General features: G+C 40.7%; 1 long non-coding RNA gene across 2 annotated transcripts; it reads left to right on the forward strand.

Annotated features, from left to right (window-relative positions):
• The first annotated feature begins 10965 nt into the window (after positions 1–10965).
• LOC115695057 (uncharacterized) lies at positions 10966–14380 on the forward strand. Of its 2 annotated transcripts, XR_009688391.1 has the most exons (6): positions 10966–11423; positions 11526–11615; positions 12263–12333; positions 13308–13377; positions 13669–14015; positions 14225–14380. It is a non-coding gene; the product is annotated as an uncharacterized LOC115695057 (long non-coding RNA). The 2 variants fall into 2 exon arrangements; XR_009688392.1 differs by lacking the exons at positions 12263–12333; positions 13308–13377; positions 13669–14015; positions 14225–14380 and adding an exon at positions 11849–12246 and having other exon boundaries at positions 10976–11423.
• The last annotated feature ends 713 nt before the right edge of the window (positions 14381–15093 follow it).

The raw sequence follows: 15093 nt of genomic DNA on the forward strand, positions 1-15093 counted from the left end.
TCCCTGGGCATGCCAGCTAGGCATCCTGGTCGGATTATGCTTCCAAAACAGATGTTCCAAGTAGACTCCACGTGTCACCATTCATGTGATGCCACGTCAGAGTGCAAAAATTGGGATAACATTTGCCCCCAAGTCTGTACGGGACTTCTGAAGTTGCGTGTAGACTTTATCCGAGCCGCTTTTGCTTTTGGATGGGGACACGTGTCGAGTGAGACCATCCGAGACTCGATGTGAGGCTGACTGGGCGTCCCTTCGGTTTTCAGCTAATAAATGCTCTGACACTTAATATTTCAAAATTTGATTTTCTCTCTCCACGGCTGACGGCTACACTTGATTATTTTTTATTTCCCATATTCGGTTTTAAGGATGGAAACTGAGGCGTCTGAGGTTCCTTTGAGACGATTACCTCTTTTCGTGACTTGTCTATAAATACCAAACAACATTGGAACATAAACTCATTTTCATCACCTTTCTTTGCTAAGTAAGCCTCAGAGTGAAAAGAGAGATTCTTGACTTCAAAGTTGCTAAAGCGCCTTCATACAAACTACTTGTTGGATTAACGTTGCTCGCACCCAGACATCTGACCCTCGAGTAAGTCTCTGGTTTCCTTTATCCTTATCTTTGCATGTTTATATGACAAATGCATCCTCTACTTTGCTGTAGAAAAATGTTTAGGAAACCCTAGGCCCAGAAACCTCTGCGATTCTTCTTTATCATGTCTTCGTGCGATTTTACAGTCATAACACTTGTTTCTGAACTGTGTAACGTCTATCTTTCATCTTGCTTATTCTAAGCTTCATGAACTTTTTTGCCCTAACTCGAGAAATTTTTTGACTTCTTGAGTTCTGACTTTTCTTCAAACATAATCGTTCTTTAATCTGTTGGATACTCCTGGTCGGCATATTTGCTTATTTATCGTTCGATATTCCGTCCAAACACTAATCATCCTCATCTTTGTTCTAGTCCACCTTCCTCTAGCGAAGGACATTCTTCAAATCCTGTACCCAGCCATAGAATGATGGCTCGTACAAAGAAAACTACGTGTCTGGCTGACGCATCTGACCTTCAAGTGGCTCGGCATGCCGCTTTGCCCAGCGCCGAACAGGATCCAGCCGTCTAGATGGAGGAGGATCATGAAGGGGACGCTGAGGTCGAGGAGATCGAGGGGCAGGACGATGTACATCTTGGTAGTTCCTCCGAGGAGGAGGAAGAGGCCGAGGTTGCACCCCCAAACTACGGGGAGTACAACGAGACTGGGGAGCCAGTCGATGCTGATGGAGACGTTTTGGCTGAGGGCGTTGACTGTGAGGAACTTGCTGCGGCGGTTCCTCATAGAAGGCAGGGTGCCTTGGGTGCCAAGTGGGTAAGCCCTTCGTCCAAGATTACGGAGGTGCGCCTTCGAACTCTTGACCAGGGGGGATACCTGGGCGAGCTGGACTGCTACATTCCTGCCAACAACAATCGTGCCACAAACCCTGAGAAGGGGATGTGCGCCTAGTCGGGTGCCCATTGTCAGCAAGGAGCGTTGCGGACTTCTTCGGCCTCTGCCCGGCCCAGTTCACTCCTAAGGGCATCAAGTATCTGTCTGCCCTCTTCGTCCTCTATGCCTTTCAGAATGGGGTATGCCCTCTCCCCACGAGATTGCTTGGTACTTTGATTTGAAGTCCACCCCCAAGCAAGATAGGTCGGGGTACTTCTACTTCTCTCAACCAGGCTTCAAGTGGTTGACGGGCACGAACGATGCGGCCATCAGCAAGATTGGGCGCTTTGCTGATGAGTACTTCATGGTGGATGGCACGGGCATCACTCGCACTCAATTACAGCAGATTCTGACATATCACCGCCTCCCCTCACTCTTGATCTTAGGGATAGAGCTCAAAAACTTGCCTGTCTTCCGAGGGAAGACCGGAATATTATCCAGTTGTCCTCCGAGGATAACTTTGTGAGGTACGTGGTCTATCCTAAGGACTTTACTCCTAAGTCCGTGACGGGGAAGAAGAGGAAATCTGGTGCTGGCCGGACCGAACGAGCTCATCAGGAGAATGAACTCATTTAACTTAAGCGTGAAGCTAAGTTGAAGGGAGGTGCAAGGGCCAAGAAGTATGCTCAAGAGCCCTTGAATCCTGAAGATGAGGCTGAGGAAAAGCAGGTGACTCCATTGAAAAGGAAGAAGAAACTCCCGGCCCTGCCTAGGCTTGTTGAACATGCGATTCGCATGAGGGAGCCCATTTCACTTGTTCGGCCATCCCCTCCCGTGCTCGAAAAAGGGAAAGTTGTTATGTCTGAAATAAGATTGATGTCAGGTGATGATGGACTTCTGAGTCTTGTTCGGGCAGTCACCTTGCATATTACTGCATCTTGTTTCTGATGTCTGTTTTCTAACCATGTTATTTTTGTTCTGTACAGACATGTCTCGGCAGATGCTCAACGCTATGAGGAAGAGAATAGGCGGAAGCTCTAGCGCCTCTCCTCCAGCCAAAAAGTCTAAGGGCGGTGAGGGGTCCTCTACTAAGGAAAAGAGGCCTACTGGGGAGGTCATTGATCTTTCGGAGGAGCTGACTGCTGCAAACCCCTCTACCCCCAAAGCTCCCAAGTTTAAGGAGTTTGGACCACCGAAGGTTGGGTCTGAACTGGTCAGGAGTGATCCTAAATTGGTGCAGACACCTACTCCATCTTTGTTGGTGCTTCCAAAGGCCCATTATATGAACCGGCTGGTTCCTGAGGTTAGTGAGCAAGTTGGCCGGTTGGAAGTTGGCCTACACTTACTCCCCGGCTAAGTCTGCTGCTTCTAAGAACACGGCTCTATTCGATACCCTGAGGGCGGAGGCGGACTTGGCCAGGAAGGATGCTGAAGAAGCCAGGGCGGAAGTCGGAGTTGTTCGGTTGGAACTAGGTGAAGCCAACAAGAAGTTGTTTGCCGCTCAGAAGAAAATCACTGTGCTGACTAAGGATCTCGAGGTTGCTGACCGTTTTGAGGAGACCATCGAGACCTTATCTGCTGAGGTAAACAGTCTTCAGGACGAGAGGACTTCCCTTCTATCACTTCTTCATTGGATGAAGGAGGAAAAGGAAGCCAAGGAGGAGGAGCTTTCGGCTGAGGTGGACAGGTTGAAGGAGAAGGTCAATGCCTTGGAGACAGCCGGTCTCGAGCTCTTCTTTGATTTTTGGAAGGCTAATCCTTAGGCCAATTTCGACTACTTGGGCGATGCTAAGGACATGTACCTTGAGTTCTGCGCATCCTAAGTGGCCTATGGTGAAACTGAGGCCGCTGCTTCAACCTCTGGTCAGGCTATTGATGCACCTCCTGTTCAAGCAACAGATCCTCCTGCTCCGGTTTACCCAGAAGAATCGAACCAAGAGCCTGGGACTCCAGCTGCTTAAACACTTCTCTTTTTATCTGTTTATTTTATATATCTTATTCGGCCTCAGGGCCTTTTCTAAGACATCATGACCGGCCAAGCAGTCTTTAAACTTTGAATTATTTTTCATTTTTGAACAACATGCTGACCGGGCAGCTTTTAATCCCGGTAGTACGTGCTTTTGTTATCCTTAATGAATTTCATTCTCTGTTTATAATTGTTCTGCAATCGTGATTGTTTTATTTTTACCAAATGCTTTGTACATGTATAGGTGCCCCCCAAGTGACCAAGTAGACGTATGACTTTGTCTTTTACAAATGTATTGTTTATCTATTCGGTATTTTGGGTTTGACCAAACCTTTTGTACGCGTTGTATGGTAAATTAGAAACATGCTGATAATTTTGACTCAATTAAATTTTGAAATAACTATCCTTATTCATTTATTGATCGAAAAGTGTATTTGTTACCGTAGTAACTTACATCAGAGCTATTTGATCTAATCTGATCTTTTAGCTTAACATGAAATAAAACAAATTGCAGACATAAGAAACTGTACTTTAAAGTGGTCACCCGACCTGAGTACTTTGTTTCTTTTATCGAAATCATTGAGTGTAGTCCACCCAGAAGGCCATTCACTTAAAAGCAAATGTTCATTTAGTACTTAAAGTGGTCATCCGACCTGGTACTTTATTGGTAGTATTTTCTTAAATGTTCTCCATTCCAATACCGTGGTACTAGAATGAGTTACATTTTTTCATCATACTTACCTAACTTGTATGCTCTGGAGTCGAGAACTTCGACCACTTGATATGGTCCTTCCCATTTAGGTCCAAGTACACCTGTCGTACTGTCTTTGGTGTTCACGAATACCCTTCTCAGAACCATATTTCCCATGAAGAATTTCTGAGCCTTCACTTGTTTGTTGAAATAGCGAGCTACATTTTGTTGATGGGCCATCAACTTTAAGTTTGCAGTTGCTTGTCTTTCTTCGATTTCATCAAGTGATTCTGGAAGGAGTATGTGATTGGTACCTTGATCGTACGTCAATCTTCCGTGGGAAGGTGACTCAAGTTCAACAGGCAACATAGCTTCATAACTGTATGCCATTGCGAATGGTGTTTGTCCAGTTGCCGTTTTTTTAGTTGTAGGGTATGAACATAGGACTTCAGGAAGCTCTTCTGGCCAGTTTCCTTTGGCATCTTCAAATTTTTTCTTTAGTGTATCCTTCAAGGTTTTGTTGACTGCCTCAACTTGATCGTTTTCCTGAGCATGCGCCACTGCAGAGAAACTTTTGATGATACCATGGTTTGCACAAAAATCAGTAAAAGATTGGCTGTCGAACTGCTTGCCATTATTTGAGACTATTTTGCACGGTAGTTCGAACCGACATATTATGTTCTTCACAATAAAGTCTTGAACTTTTTTTGATGTGATGGTTGCAAGTGGTTCGGCCTCAGTCCACTTAGTAAAGTAATCAACCGCTACCACTGCATACTGCACTCCACCTTTACCTTTAATTGTCCGATCAGGTCAATCCCCCAAATGGCAAAGGGCCACGGACTTTGCATCTGTGTTAACTCATTGGGTGGAGCTCTTGGTATCTTATAAAATCTCTGGCATTTGTCACACTTCTTAAAATAGGCTTTTGAATCTTCAATCATTATCGGCCAGAAGTAACCTTGCCTTAGAATTTTCTTGGATAAGCTTTGTCCAGCGGCATGATTTCCACAGAATCCGTCGTGTACTTTGGATAGAAGTCGTGCAACTTCTCCTTGAGTGACACATCTGAGCAATGGCATTAAGAATCCTCTTCTGTACATGACTCCTTCTACTATGATATACCGTGCAACTTTCCTTCTCATTTTCCGAGCTTCATTTCGGTGATCTGGGAGTTTCCTAGACTCGAGGTAGGTCGTTAATGGTGTCATCCAGTTTGTGGATGTATCAATCATTTCAATTTCTTTCGTGTCAGTGATGCTAGGCTCTTCGAGGAACTAGATAGGAACCAGGTTTGCCTTGTCACTTACATTGCTGCTTGCCAATCGAGCTAACGTGTCTGCAGTTGTATTTTCTTCTCTCATAATTTTTTGAGACCACAGCTTTTGAATTGTGCAAGCAGATCATGTATTTTGCTCAGATTTTCTATCATCTTTTCTCCCCGAGCTTCATATTCTTCGGATACATGATTTACCACCAGCTGTGAATCACTATAGATTTCGATGTGTTCACCCTTCATCACCTAGGCTAGTCTTAGCCCAGGGATTAGACCTTCGTACTCGGCTTCGTTGTTAGATGCTTTGAATCCAAACTTGATCGTAGGCGTGCAGGTGTTGCCCCCGAGGCATGACAAGGGCAATTCCTGCACCAGATAGTTGATTTGTAGCTGACCCATCCACATGTAGTTTCGAGGTCAATATGTTGTCATTGTGACTTGGCTGAGGTATTTGTACCAACTCGGGGTTGCTTTCTGGTATGCTTTCTTTTTTGCCTGTGCATTCTACCACAAAGTCTACCAAGGCTTGGCCTTCGATTGTTGTTCAGGGTTGGAAAGTGATTTCGTACTGACCCAACTCTACCACCCACTTAGTAGCCGTCCAGAAGCATCTAGTTTTTGCAGTATTTGGCGTAGTGGTTGGTCGGTATACACTTGAACAGGATGAGCTAGGAAATAAGGCCTCAACTTCTTTGTTGCTAGAATGAGGCAGTAGGCGAGTTTTTCTATTAACGGATATTGGCCCTCGGCCTCAATGAGTCTTTTACTAATGTAATAGACTGGTGTTGTATATCATTCTCTTCTCTGATTAGCACGGCACTCACAGCATGTTCCGTAACAGCTAAGTATATTCCCAGTTCCTCGTCGTCCAGAGGTTTTGAGAGTACGCGAGGTTTTGAAAGTTGTGCCTTTAACCCTTGGAAAGTTTTTTCACTCTCCTCTGTCCACTCGAACTGCTTGTTTCCTCGCAGGATGTTGAAGAATGGGACACACTTATCTGTTGACTTTGAAACGAATCTGCTGAGCGCGGTGATCCAACTAGTTAAGCTTTGCACTTCTTTGGTTTTAGTTGGCGAGTTCATACCCAGGAGGGCGTGAATCTTTTCTGGATTGGCTTCAATTCCTCAGCATTGACGATGAAGCCTAGAAACTTTCTCGAGCTGACTCCGAACGAACACTTTAAGGGATTTAGTTTCATGTTGTATTTTCTAAGGACTTTGAAGCATTCATCCAGGTCATCTATGTGCCCCCCAGCCTTTGTGGAATTTACGAGCATATCATCCACGTATAATTCCATATTTCGCCCAATCTGATCGTTAAACATTTTATTTACCAATCTTTGGTACGTAGCCCCAGTATTTTTAAGACCAAACGGCATGACTTTGTAGCAATAGAGACCCATATCTGTTCGGAAACTTGTATGTTCTTGGTCTGGTGGATGCATTTTGATTTGATTGTAGCCTGAGTAAGCGTCCATGAAGCTTAATATTTCGTGCCCTGCTGTTGCATCTACAAGCTGATCGATTCTTGGTAGTGGAAAACAGTCTTTAGGGCACACCTTGTTGAGGTCTGTGAAATCAATACAGACTCGCCATTTCTTGTTCGGCTTGGGCACTAGTACGGGATTTGCAACCCAAGTCGGGTAAAAAGCTTCAATAATGAAGTTGTTGTTGCGCAGCTTTTCAACTTCATCCTTCAGGGCTACTGCGCGTTCTTTGTCCAATAGCCTTTGTTTTTCTTGAATTGGCCAGAAGTTGGGATCGATATTCAGAACATGTGAAATGATAGAAGGATCGATTCCGACCATATCCGCATGTGACCAAGCAAAAACTTCTAGGTTTGCTCTCAGAAATTTTATCAATTCTGATTTTACTTCGAGCAACAAACCTTTTCCGATCTTTAGCTTTCTGGTCGGGATATCTGGATCGATTTCGATCTCTTCTAATTCTTCTACAAGTCCAACATTACTTCGATTTCGATTTCCGATCTTACAGACTGCTAGTTTCCTCTTAGACACCCTACCCCATTCTTTGTTGGGAACTTCAGGCACGAGTGAAATATTGATGTGACAGCCTTTAAGTCATACAAGGTCGGCCGGCCAAGCATTACGTTAAAAGCTGAAGGAACATCCAATATTAGGAACTGTGCCATGATAGTCATGCTCGTCAGATCTTGTCCAACAGTGAGGGGTAGACAAATTTGTCCTAAAGGTGCAACTCCTTGACCAAAGAAACCATAGCCAAGCTGGAGGCATGGGGTTAGATCCTTGAGTTGGAGTCCCATCTTTTTGTAAGCAGTCTTGAACAAAATGTTGGAAGAGGCTCCATTATCGATCATGGTTCTGGCCACCGTTTTATTAGATATCTGGACTTCCACGACTAGCGAGTCGTTGTGCAGAAATCTAATTTTGACAGCGTCTTCATCGTTGAAGGTTATGATTGGCTCTCCTGCTCGTGGAACTTTGGGCTTACTTTCTTCCACGGCCAGGATGACTTCTTCTTGCTCGTGTTGTACTATTCGGGCATACCTCTCCCGAGCTTTGCCTGAATCTCCAGCAATGTGAGGGCCTCCAACAATGAATTGTAGATTTCCATCTACTCGTGGAGGTAGCAAATCTTGGTTGTTGTCGTTCCTCTGACCTTGGTCTGTCTTAACACACTTTTGTAGGTGCGGATTATTTTTCCTTATTAGGAATTCAATTTCCCGCTTCAAGTTGTAGCATTCATTAGTGTCGTGGCCGTAGTCTCCGTGGAACCAACAAAACTTTGTCGTGTCCCTTTTGTTGGCATCTTTATCCATGGGCCCGGGCTTCTTATGCGGGGCCAACGACTGAGTTGCCATGTATACACTTTCTATATCTTCAGTCAGAATAGTGAATGCAGTGTATTTTGCATGGTTCTCCCGGGGAGCTTGTTTAGATTTTCCAGTAAACTTTCCTTTCTTCCCATTCCTTTGCTTGTGGTTGTTACTGGAGCGCTTACCACCTGAGCTTGAATTGTTTGGGTATTGGGGAAGTTGGGTGGATGTTCTAGTGGAACGAGCCTTTGACTTGCCAGGCTTTTGTTCACCTTTAGCTCATTGAATAGCTTCTTCGAGCTTGATGAAGCCTTTGGCTCGGTCAAGGAAATCACTCATTGAGTCTACTGGCCTGTTCTTCCTTATATCCTTCGAGAGTTCACCGAGGACTTCGATGCCCCCAAGTATTGCGGATAACTTTCCATCCTCAGTTACTCGTGAAACTTTGGTCACCTCCGTCATGAATCTGCTGATGTATGCCCGGAGTGGCTCGCCTGGTCGTCGCTTAACTTTGACCAAGTCTCCCGAATGCAATGGGATTTGGCGCGAGGAGGAGAATTGTGCATGGAATTCCGAAGAGAAGGTTTTCCATGAACTAAACTTTCCAGGAGCCAACTTGAAATACCATTGCTGAGCAACTTCTGACAGAGTGGCAGGGAAGATTCTGCAGCATACATCTCCTCGTACCCCTTGCAAATCCATTTGCATTTCGAAGTACTTGAGATGGGAAAGGGGATCTTCTCTCCCCATGTACATTTTCCACGTCGGCATTTTGAACTTGTGGGCAGTGGGAGATTGATCTCCGGTGAGAAAGGAGTTCCGTGTGCTCGGTCTAGCTCAAGATCTTTATTTCTTTGTCCAGCCATGCCGTGAAACATATTTTTCAGTTTGTCTAGCTGAGCCTGTACAGCTGGGCTGACCTGCTCGGTATTCTGGTAAATTTGGATTACGTCAGCATCTTTCTGAGCGGGGATTTGAGTACGGGCTCCGGGCTGCACAATTGTTGTAACATTCTGATTCATTCCTTAGGTCATGGGTTGTCCCTAACCTTTCGAACACAGAAGCGCCTAGCTGCCTTAGCGGTTGATTCACTTGGTTGACGAGTAGAATGGCACCATTGATCTGGTTGGAACCATCAAGTATGACTCCTCCTGATGAATTACCAGACAAGGTCTCCTCGCCTACCGCTGGGCCCACGAGTGGAACTCGTGACCGGGGATTGGGCGGCTGACCATTTGTAGTCTGGGAAGTATTCATTGTTGGATCCTCGTCCGTCTCTCCCAGGGGAATGACATTCGACGATTGCTGACCTACAGTTTGGTAGGCTCTTCGTATCAGCACGATAGCATGCCGACTAAAATCTTCGATCTATGTATGGTGAGCCCTTAATGCCTCCATCTCTCTATCTCTCCATTCGGCGAACATACGCCTTTGTTCGTCGAACGCGAGATTTACTGCAGAGCGTAGTTCGTTTTGATCATGATGTAGGTATTATTATGACCCTGCATGAGTCCAAGCATGTCACGGAGATTTTGTAATTCAGTGGCATCTCCGATAGTCGTCTGGGCATTGGTTCCAGGCGAAATAGTTGTGTTATATAGTTGGGTGCGGAACTGTTATTCCCAGTCTCTTGCACACAAGGTGCAACTTCATCTATAGGACCGTTTCAGCATTCCCCACGTTCGCCGGCTGTCCAGGATTAATAGCAGGCAGAACCTTCGTGTTTCCTAGGTTCTGCGATGCAGGATCCAGCGTCTGTGAATTTTCTGGATTAGTCAGGCCTCTACGAGTTTGCGCCATCGTATTGGCGATTGGATGTTGAATAAAGAGCGATTTGTGATCCTTCTCTCAATGAAAGCACCAAAATATTGACCTCGCTTTTAGCCAACAACAACGAGTCTATTTTATAAGCGATAAATGATTTATAATAAGAAATATATGATAAAGCAATAAAAAGACACGGGAATTTTATAGAAGTTCAGCCCTGAGCAGTTCGGTAATAGCCTAATCCTCGTTACTTGTATTGACTTAAGATCAAGGAGAAAGATTCATTTTCTTATAGCTCTTACAACAGTCTCTCTCAATATATAATTCTTGGATAATATATTTAGGGTATAGTCTTAGCTCAACTACTTTTCGATTGATCTTTTGCCAAGTGAATATGCATCACTATTTATAGGGCTAGTAAGCTTGGGGAGGAAGAGTTTCCCCTCTCGTTACAATGAGTATAAACAGAAAGATCATGGGATCAATGTTGAATGCAAGGATCGTGGGATTGAGGCTGAATACACTGATAGCGGGATCGTGTGTATGCCATATCCACATAAATTGATCCCTAAGTTATAGGGATTGTGATGATGACTCAGGATGCGTAAGTTGAATTCACTAAGTGTTGGTCGCTCTGTGCGGATCGCTGAATACTTTGCCTTGGGCATGCCAGCGAGGCATCCTGGTCAGATTATGCTTCCCGAACAGATGTTCCAAGTAGACTCCACGTGTCACCATTCATGTGATGCCACGTCAGAATGCAAAAATTGGGATAACAATAATATTTATTTTTAAGGTTTGATATTTTAATATTATACATATTTTAAATAAAAGATAACTTTATCTTTTATTTTCGGTTTTTTTCTTTAATAAATTAAAAATCCGAAGATAAAACTATTTTAATATCCGTATCATCATTTTTTTAGTGAAATTTTAATTATATTTTCGGTATTTGTTAATAACCGAAGTCAAAAAAGATATAAATTTTTTAATTATTATTGTAAGGAGCTTTGTCTTCGGTAATTACAAAATTTTCGAAAACAAAGGGCTCCACCAAATTACCGAAGACAAAGGTGTGTATACGATTGGACTCTTCAGTTTATTACACCCGGCCCTTTGTCGAAACCCTTAACCCACGACACACACGACCCTCTCGCTCAAACCCTCAAAACCCACGACCCTCTCTCAAACCCTCTCTCCGATCGCTACCCCGACGAGGACGACGACAAGGACATACGTCTCTTCCCCAGCTCTTCCTCTGACGACGACAGTCCTCCCACGACGACGAGGGTTACTCCTCCCAGAGAGCGACGACGACCCTTCAGTTACTGTCTTCGACAGCTGGTACTCTCTCTTTCATTCTTTGTTATTTTGTGCGTGTGTGCGGGGTTCGGTTTGGGTTTTTGGATAAGTTCAAAATATACGCCCAAAAATGGTTTCAGTGCTATGGGAGAAGTTTTCTCATATCAACCTGACATTCTCCATAGGTGGACAAATAAGCTTTGATGTAAGTTACTGATTGTTTATGACTGCTGGTAGTAATGCAGTTAATCTTCAAGCACAGACACCTATTGCTTGAAATTTATTTTGTTCATGTTACATGTCATAGGTCTTTCCCCAAGGTTGGGATAAAACATATTGCTTGAAATACCTTGACGACTTCCAAGAAATCCATTTCTTTGGTGACAAAACTTACAAGGTTAGTCTGCAATTTCAGTCCTTAATTTTTTACATGTAACCATAAGGTTGAATTTATATATATTTTTGAACTGTTTTATAAGATCACATGATTTGGGTTTAATGTTTTCACATCCCTTGTTTGGCCTTGCAAACAAAAAAGATTTAAAGTATTTTAATTTTCTTGTTCGTGTCTGTCAGTAGATCAATTACACTGATTCATGCATAAATTATGCTATGTTTTATTTTACGCAGGGTGGAAACGACCATGAAATTTATGAGTCAGAAAGAAGTATAAAACTCAGATAAAGTGTGTTTGGAGATTGTATATAAGATTAGATTATTTTTTTAAACTAACAACTTATGGATGTGCTCACCATTTTTAGATTTAATTACTTTCACATTTTTGCCTCTGCATTTTTCTTGAAAAAAATTCCACACCCTTTGAATTATAACTGTAAACAGAGTATTTCTTTTAGTATTTTTTAAGTGTTGACTATTAGTTATTTTTAAGTATTAAAGGTTTTGTTTTTATTTTTTTGGTTTGAAGCTTTCAGAAAAGAGAATCTTCTTTTCGTTTTCTTATGACATTATTACTTGATTGTTTATTTATCTCGGCGGCTACTGATTTTATTTTTGTTTATGTTTGTGTCTTTTACTGAAAAAAAGAATTGAAGAAGTATTATATATGTCTGTCAGTGGAAAATCTTCGAAAAGATTGACTGTGTATTCAAACCAATGTAAGTTTTTTTGTTTTCTAAATTAAAATGGTATTGGGAGTGATAAAATTTTAAATGTTTAAGAGTAGTATTCAGCTTCTGATTTAGTCAATGTATATTTTGTGTGTATTGGAAATTTTGCTTAAGGTTCATGAATATACATGATCGATATAAATAATCTCTTTCCTAAGTGGATGACCATGTATAATATATAGATTGAATTGATTATAAAATGATAATTTTTTTTAGCTATCACGTATGTAAATTCTGATATTCATAACTAGATAATTATGTCCCCACTCTGCACATTTATTTACCCCATTAGAATTTTGTTGCAAAAATTGATGAATAATGGCATATTCCATTGGCCCAAAAATAGACCATTGTGTTTCCAGCCGTATAAGGGGACCCTCACTTTGTACATTGCAATAAATCAAAGTTGAAAATGAAATTACTTTCTAGTGAATCAACACCATAACATTAGCATATCTTGATATCTAGATTAGTCTAGGCCTAAGAGCCTTCATATTCATTTTTCTTTTATATGTTATAGAATTTATGTAGTACTTGTACACATGTTGTGTTGTTCCTAAGCTCCTTAGTGTATTACACTTCCATATGTCAGGGTTCCACTATTAAACTCAAAAACTAATGGAAAAAAAGAAAAGAAATGTCGATTTTGTTCGTTGATTCTAGACTATGTTCTATTCAATCATATTAACTGGTGAATGTTTATTTATGGCTGTGCTTTACTATATTCTACTTTTATTGTTATTTACACTCACATGATGAAAATTCATTTTTCAAATCATGCAAAATTTCTATAATTGATTATTGTACCATGGTTCACAAAGTGAATTATATATCTCTTTTATTTTTCATCTAAATGGTCCCATTATATACAGTTAGTTGCTTTGTGCTTAAAATGCAATCATGTTATCTATTCATGGCCAATGTTATTATTTAACATTTTGTTTAATTGTATTTCTTTGTAGGTTTTGTGGTTAAACATCAAGGATCTAAATTGAAGGGAGAATACGATTTTTTCCAAGTGTTGAGATAGAGGTATAATATTTCTACCTTTTAATTAATTATTAATAATCATGGTAGAGAAGTTTGAATATCTTAAATATTCATTCGTAGTGAAGTAAGTTCTGCATGCGAATACATATATTGCGGTCGCATGGGTGGAATTTAATTTTTATTGTTGTGGATTGTTATATGTTTTGATTTTATGGTTAATTTTTTTCAGGAACATTCGATTTATAGTTGTTATGCTACCGAAATTTCAATAGAATTTGGATAATATTTTATGTGATTGAAATGTGTAACTACCATTGTATGCATATATGGCAGATGATGTGCCGACACATGATTGCTCTAAAGATGAGAACTTAGGTCATTGTTTGCAACCTCCCAACCATGGAGGTCCTACACGGATGAAGTGTGTATGCCAAAGAATGGATAAAGGTGAAAAAATAGACCTTGAGGTTAATGACATAGGGGAATACTTTGGAGATATGTATGGAGAGATGATATCATGGCTCGGAGTTAGATGTCGACAAACACTTAATATTTTCTTATTAATTTCTTATTAGACGTCATTGGATGCTTGAGATTGTTTGTGTTGGGAAGATCATTCACTTGGACCCTTTGTTTAGACATAAACGCCCTCAGATGACTATTGACCTCACACTCCAAAGGTACTTTTCAATTTTCATTTTAAAGTTATAATTTTAATTTTCTTTAAATTTATACCAATTAATGACATTGTGAAAGTTCTAAATTCATTCGTTCTTATAAAAGACAAAGTAATTAAGTTATAATTAGTTTATTTATGCATACCGATAAATGGGATACTATGCTTATAAATAAGTGATACATAAAACTAATTTACACTTTAATTTTACAGGTTGGAATGAAGGACACATACGATGTGGAGACGATGTTGCTTGCTACCACTGCAAAATCAATGGTTATCGAAACTGACACGATACTTGTACTAGTTAGCTTTAGACTTTTAATTTTAGGCAATACTTATTTTGTGCGTGATTTTTATTAGTAAGAACTTAGCATATTTTGTAATGTATACTTTAATTTTGTTATAATATAATTAGAATGTCTTTTGTATTTAATTTTGTTATATAATTAAAATAAGTTTTATTTTAAAGAAAATGCTTATTTTTATAATTAGTTTACAATTGTTTCAAAAAAAAATTTAATATATAATTAATCATTAAATAAAAATTAAAAAATAACCAAAGACGTTCAGCATAAATAAAAACCGAAGAGAAAAGTAATCCTTTTATCTTCGGTTATTATATAAAAACCGAAGACATATGTTACTTTTATCTTCGGTTATTACATAAAAACCGAAGATAAAAGTGACCTATGTCTTCGGTTTTTATATAATAACCGAAGACGTAGGCCTCACTTACGTCTTCGGTATTTTAAAACATATGTCATCGCCTCAAATGACTTCGGTAGCGAATTTTAATGAAAACCGAAGATAAACTAGCCTAAAAACCGAAGACAAAGGCCTTTTTTCTAGTTGTGCTATTCGGTATTTTGGGTTTGACCAAACCTTTTGTACGCGTTGTATGGTAAATTAGAAACATGCTGATAATTTTGACTCAATTAAATTTTGAAATAACTATCCTTATTCATTTATTGATCGAAAAGTGTATTTGTTACCGTAGTAACTTACATCAGAGCTATTTGATCTAATCTGATCTTTTAGCTTAACATGAAATAAAACAAATTGCAGACATAAGAAACTGT

This window comes from Cannabis sativa, chromosome 6 (assembly GCF_029168945.1).
Source record: "Cannabis sativa cultivar Pink pepper isolate KNU-18-1 chromosome 6, ASM2916894v1, whole genome shotgun sequence".
NCBI lineage: Eukaryota > Viridiplantae > Streptophyta > Magnoliopsida > Rosales > Cannabaceae > Cannabis > Cannabis sativa.